Source organism: Diorhabda sublineata, chromosome 10 (genome assembly GCF_026230105.1).
Source record: "Diorhabda sublineata isolate icDioSubl1.1 chromosome 10, icDioSubl1.1, whole genome shotgun sequence".
NCBI classification, from domain to species: Eukaryota; Metazoa; Arthropoda; class Insecta; order Coleoptera; family Chrysomelidae; genus Diorhabda; species Diorhabda sublineata.
This window is the reverse complement of record NC_079483.1, coordinates 10,569,172-10,575,171: the sequence shown is the minus strand read 5'-3', so window position 1 is coordinate 10,575,171 and position 6,000 is coordinate 10,569,172. Positions and strand designations below refer to the sequence as shown.

At 31.0% G+C, this 6,000-nt stretch overlaps 1 long non-coding RNA gene across 1 annotated transcript; it reads right to left on the bottom strand.

The window, feature by feature from the left end:
* Window positions 1-599: 599 nt before the first annotated feature.
* Window positions 600-2,515, bottom strand: LOC130449551 (uncharacterized). Its single transcript, XR_008910460.1, has 2 exons — window positions 1,052-2,515; window positions 600-954 (listed from the first exon to the last, which is right to left on the bottom strand). It is a non-coding gene; the product is annotated as an uncharacterized LOC130449551 (long non-coding RNA).
* Window positions 2,516-6,000: the final 3,485 nt, after the last annotated feature.

The window sequence follows — 6,000 nt, the reverse complement described above, 5'->3', positions numbered from 1 at the left end:
AACGCTCTTAGCTGGTCATTAGTTATGGGCGCTAGTCTAAAGTCTTCACGAAACCCAGGCTTAATGATCTGAATGCCGAAGCTCTTGCTGCTGCCTGCTGCTGTCGATGTGGTTTTATAAATAGTACCGCTAACCACCTGTTTTTTATGTGAAACTTGACTCCATTCAGATATTTTTATATGCACATAAATTATTGTTTCAAATTCGCTATATTTCAGCTAGAAGCTTCAGTTGTGAAATAAATTTTCCAATAAACTTTTGTCTCATTCTGTATATTCTACGATTACTGCGCCTTTTCTGGTTAACAAAACTAGAAATTAATTCTCTTTAATGTCATTATAGATACCATATAAATAATTGATTCGTTTTCTATTTTTTCTTCTTTCACAAAAACTGAGAAACTCTTAGTCGGCCAAAGATCAAGCGTTCTAGCAGATGCAATAACGGATAAAGATATTAGTTGAGTAATAAAAGAAACTAATGACAAGGCAATCGTTTACCTATGACTGATTAATTTAAAAATGTTGAATATCATGATTCGTAGTTTTCCAATCATCACATAGACATTACCATCAATTAACAATTATATTGATTATAGTCTTTTATTGTATAAAAATCCATCAGTTAATTAACCGAAGCTTACAAGTTGTTATTTATAAGTGAATTTATACTAAAAATATATCAAATTATCAAATGTTGTTGCCGAAAATTGTATAAAGTATTATAAAACATTTAAATTTTGAATCCCTTTTCTTCAAGTCTTTATTATCATTAAAAATGTCTTTATTTTCTGTTATAATTCCCTAGTCAAATTTCATCTAAAAGATTAACAACAAATACGTTGGTCTTTGTTCTTGCAATCTATAGTGTGTACGTCTGGATGTAATGTTGTGGTTCCTTGCAACGAAGCATTATCTCCCAGAATCTTTCGGCTGAAATATCCCTGAAAAGCAGCTGAAAAACAAGGTCTTCAAGTCCTTAATTTGATTTTATTCAATCTTTTCGTTTATTCTCGGAACGCACTCAATGCAGTACATACTAGAACACTTACCATTTGCTAACTACTTAATCATACAGGCCATGAACAAGTTCTGAGCAAGTTAACGAACCATCTCTTGAGGACTTGAGGAAACTTTATCACCCTTTTCATGATTCTTTCTTGCCAGGTCATTTTTTCCACACACCGTCACGTAAGGTGCTTAGATTTCCACTATAAATAAAAATATAGTGTTGTGCTTTGAAAGCTGGTTTTTTGGGGTAAATCACCTAGCCTTCCATGGTTAATATGTGTGAAATTAAGCAAATTAATGTTTTTCTATGTTGTTTTTATAAGTACTATGAACCAATTACTACTATAAGTTCTATATATCAAATATATTACGAAAACTGAGATTTCTCTCAATGTCCAACTTAAATTCTCAAACTGATACCTACCTCCCATTCAGCATAGAGCTCTGCTTTGCACTTTCGTTAACCTTATAAATAATTTCACTATTAGAATGTTTCAAGTTTTCAAAGGAAAATGGTCTCGTCTCCTAAATTGGTTCCTTGGCTTAGTTGATTGTCTCCATTTAAAGGCTTCTATGTATTGATTTATTGATTGATTCGTTGATTGAGCTCTTTATTGATTGATTTATTAATTCTCAGATTGTCTCGTCGACTGATTTCTAGTTTCGTTGATGATTTGTAGATTTATTAATTGATTTATTGTCAATCGATTCATTGATTGGTATGCTGATTCATTTGTAAATTCTTTAATTGAATCATTAATTTGTTAATTAAATAGTTCCTTGATTGATTCATTCGTGAATTAAGTTCTTAAATCATTTGCTGATTGATTCGGTGAATTATTCGTTCATTCGTTGATAATTCGTGGATTCATTGATTGATCTGTTTATATATTGATTAATTTGTTCACAGGTTGAATAGTTGAATTATTCGTTGATGCGTTCATTGGTTTGTTGATTGATTCGCTGATTGGTTTGTTGATTGGTTCGTTAATTAGTTTGTGGGTTTATTCCAATATCTATTAAATAATAGTAATTCACTCATTCAAAAATTTATTAATTCGATGAAATATTCGATAATTGGTCAGTAGAACAATTGAACCTATATTTTATTCGTCTATTTGTTGTTAATATACAGCTTCCTTGATTAATTCGTTTTTAAATTGATTAGTTGATTGAATCGTTAATTCATACTTTGAATAATTTGTTGATTGATTGATTTGTGACTTGAATTATTTGATAATTGATGACTTGATTATTTCCTTCATTCGTTCATTAATTCGGCGAAATATTCGTTAATTCATTAGTAGATTTGATGAATTGTTAATTGATTCCTCGATTCGTTGATAATTCGTACTTTGGTTGATTAATCAATTCATTTATTGATTAAGTCTATTATTGATTAATTTATTCAATAATTCGTTGATTGATTGAAACGTGAATTGAGTAGTGGATTTAGTTGATTCATTCTATGAATCATCCGTTAATTGTTTAGTACATTCATTAATGTTTCGTTGGATTTCTTATTTCATTCGTTGATTGATTCGTTGATTGATTCATTGAATAATTTTGTCGTTTGATTCGTTGATTAATAAATTAAATAATTGATGATTCTTATAGTCGTAGGTAAATTCATCCATTTATTTATTAATTATGTTATTGATTGACTCGTTGATTTTTTGTTAATGAATTCTATTGTTGATTTGTTAATTGAATCGTTGATTGGTTTATTAATTGGTTCATTAATTGTCTTCTTAAATGATTCATCAAAAATTCGATATTTGATTCATTAATTGACTAGTAAATTTATTGATGACTCGTAGATTGATTGATTCGTTCATTATCGATTGCTTCATTAATTGATCTATTCGTTGATTGATTAATTCATTGATTGATTCGTTGACTGATTCTTTGATTGGTTTAATCTGGGACTTATTCAATCGACTACTAGATTTAATAATCACTGATGTTCAAATGATTGATTTGCAGATTGATTGATTGTGGATTCGTTGAATCATTGATTGACTTTTTTAATGATTTGTAGATTCCTTGAGGATTGGTGGATTGTCAATAATTTGTTTAGTTGATTCAATAAAAAATGAGTGAATACGTGGAAATAAAGTTTCTAAATAAAATTTTTTCCTCTCTTCTTTCTCAATTCGTAAGGGTTACGAGTTTTCTAGCAATGTAGAAATTATTATTTTTCAAATTAATCCATATATCCACATTGTGTTAAAAAAATATATGTGAGATCTACTATTCACTCAGTAAGTTTGTCAAACCTCTTCATAATCATTTGATCATATCTAAGTGGGTATATTAATAGCCATTGTCAGTGTAACTGTCACTAGCCTAGATGGTACTTGGCAATCACGTTGTTAAATTACATAATATATACAACCGTCTGTCTCCTGTCGCCATTCTGTTAATTATTAGGTTGTTGACTTTTATTACAAGAGAAGATGCAAGATAATATAAAAACATTAAAGGACACGCTACTGTGTCCTGTTGTTGGCTGTCCGATATACTCTTCACCGGTGTAATACGGTAGCATCTCGAGAGAAAATTTAAATCAGCTTTAAGTGACATATGCTACGCATCTGCACACGAGATGGGATTGGTTTGATGAAAACTGGACCGTCTTATGAGTTGGTATATATGATGACAAACAGATATTATCTCTTAACTGTTTAACCGTATACAAAGAGAATTAAACAAGATGGGTATTGGGTCATTTCGACATGACGGTCACTTTTCTTAATCAAGTAATTAACAAACCGTTAAATAGTGTAAGATAGTTAAGAGCTTCTTCAAGATTAGCGAGGCACACCAATTAGGTACGAAGAAATTATCTCCACTTTACACGTTATGCTGATGACAATGTTGATGTGAGATTAATGATGAGTAAGCATTGAAAAACTTTAATTTATAACGAGTAAACGTTTTGCGAAGATTAAGAAACGATTAGTGGCATTACGTACAGATGCACAAAAAAAGGAATATACAAAGACTCAATTTGTGTATACAAATAAGAATCTTATGTTTTGAGGTTGAATATTATAGTCATTACTATTTTGAAATAAAAGTTTTTTCACATTTTGTACATAGTATAATATCTTTTATTCTCTTTTCTTCTATTCGGTTTCTTATTGGAAACCTGGCAATGAAACATCAAAGTGGACTAACTTTAATATATTTTCCGAGCTTTCGAATACTTTTGTATAGGACTGAAATTATGGTCAAATACAATATGAGAAATATTTATTAATGTATAACAATAATAAAATTTCAATAGTTAGTCCACTTTGGTGTTTCATTACCACCTTTCCAATAAGAAACCGCTCATAATATAGCTGGCAAAGATTTCTTTACAATTAAAGGTTAAAAGGTCATATTTTGGGCTCCGGCTAAGCTCATCATGTATATGTTTGTTGTCAGGGTTTATTGCAAGATTTTGTAGTGTTGTGAAGAAATTGGAGGAGATATCTTTAGGAATAAAACTAATCGTTAAGACAAAGCACAATGATTTGTATTTAAAAAAAAAAGAAATTCAAAGATTACAAGTAATCTTGACCAACAAATTAACAATTAGTATTTTGATTTCATTAGATTAGATTTGATTATTAAAAAAAGGAAATTTTGAGAAACCAAAGCTCTTATTTATGATTAAAATAGTAAAGTAATAATATGTATGCGTTGATATAAATTATAACGTATAAAAGAAATGTTTCAATTTATCAATAGGAATACAATAGTTGTATTTGAAATTATAAAAAAACTACCCGCAAAGCTCATGAGTTTGTTGGTTTACAGTAATGGAATGAAATGTGGAATGCATAGAATCACATTGCATTTTGCTGTAACAAACAACCAAATCTATGGTACTTAAATGTGGTAACACAGTTAAACACATTGCTGCAACAAATCTATTTAAATTCTAACCTCCGCATCGACCATTGAAACACGATATGTGACTAATTTCTGTAGGAAGTAACTGGAAATACTTGCTGCAAATCAAATTTGTTGAGCGCGTTCTCTATCATTTATCTTCTCTCGCCTAGTTTCATCCTTTACCAAGATATAATTGGTAAGTTTCCTTATAACGTCCAGTAGGGGTAATTGTGAGATCATATGGCATTTGTAAGTTTTTAGTTGATAAATCATTATTAAGCTCCCATTGATTATTGCTTCTTCTGAAGAAACCAATAAAATTACCTGGGGATCTTCTAAATCCCATGCATGCAGTTTGACCCTTACGTAGTTTACCATTTCTTTCTCCATTCTCCCTTATATATTTGATATTGGTTTTATACCAATAACAAACTATAAAAAAATATTTCCCACGCACCATCCGGTTCATAGTAATAAGCTCTTCGTAATAGCGTAATGAATTTACACTGACCAACTAGACACTAGAGCCGAGACATCAACAACAAAAAGAATAATGAGAACCACAGAGATGAATATACTGCGAACCATCAAGAGAGTCACCCTCAGGGACCGATTAAGGAATGAGAGTGACATAAGAGAAGAATTGGGAGTACAGGATGTGGGGAGATGCATCAGGGCACGAAAAATATTCTAGATGGATCACGTAGAAAGAATGCCAGAAGACAGATGGGCTAAAACTCAGAGACCGAACACATGCAGACCTGTAGACAGACCACCAAAGAAGTGGTACGAGAGCTGGAGAGTTTACCTCTCAGGAAGATCCGGAAAGAGGGTCAAACGTACAGGATTGAACAGGACCTGGTCCTAAAGAGGTAGAAGAAGAAAACTGCCCAAATATTCATATAAATTGACCTACTACAAGCAAATGCTTCTCGATCGCGTATAGGTGGAATTTTTCAACGACATGGAAAAACTTTGACCCTTAATAAGAATTTTGTAAACGCTGACCAATTTCTGATCTACTCTATACAGGTTTGATATCCTACTATAAAATTTATTTTTCATAAAAATCTAATGAAATAAATGTAAGTTACACTACATT